The sequence below is a fragment of the Sprattus sprattus genome (genome assembly GCF_963457725.1).
Source record: "Sprattus sprattus genome assembly, chromosome: 3".
NCBI lineage: Eukaryota > Metazoa > Chordata > Actinopteri > Clupeiformes > Clupeidae > Sprattus > Sprattus sprattus.
In genome coordinates this window covers 28,188,494-28,189,350 of record NC_137922.1, presented here as the reverse complement: position 1 = coordinate 28,189,350, position 857 = coordinate 28,188,494, and positions in this window count along the sequence as shown.

Here is an 857-nt window from a genome sequence, read left to right as displayed (position 1 = left end):
GAGCTAGACAGTGAGTGTGTGATATTACCCCAGCTTATCACACTGGGTCTCCTTCATATACAGATCAAAATGTGTGTGTGAGAGAGAGAAAAAGTGTGTGGTGTGTGTTCCAGTTAGCCCGGGGAGCTTATTCTTTACCAGGTGTAGATTTCATAACCAATACAAAATAATGTACACACACTACTGTTTACAAATTTACAACAGTCAACATACAAATAAGTATTTCCAGAATGCACAAACCCACATGTGTGTACACACACACACACACACACAGACACACACATACACACGTACGGACATGTGGAACACACATGGACATTCAGTTATTCTCTAAAATGCATGAATGCACCAAACACACACACAAACACATACTTACACATACGCACACACACACACACACAAACGCACACATGCACTCACACACAAACAAATGCACTCACCACACACGCACTTCCCTTTGTTGTGAGTTTGTAGCATGTAGCTGCTCTCTTTCTTTTCGCTCAGAGTGTGTGTGAGTGTGTGTGTGTAGTGTGTGTGAGTAGTGTGAGTAGTGTGTGTAGTGTAGTGTGTGAGTGTGAGTTTGAGTGTGTGTGTGTAGTGTCCTAACCCAGGAGTGCTGCTCAATCACTAATGGTAGTCATCTTGTCATCAAGGTTTATTGTTTCAAATCTGAAGGTAAAGAATCTCATCTTCTGCTGTGTGTGAACATGCTTTACAATACTGTACAGTATCTTACCATACTGCATACAGTAATTAGCAATAGGTGTCTATTTGGATTTGTATGTGTGTGAGAGACAGGTGTTGGTTTCGGTTAAGGCTCACAGAAAACTGAATCGTGGAAATGTCATGCCTTAGAA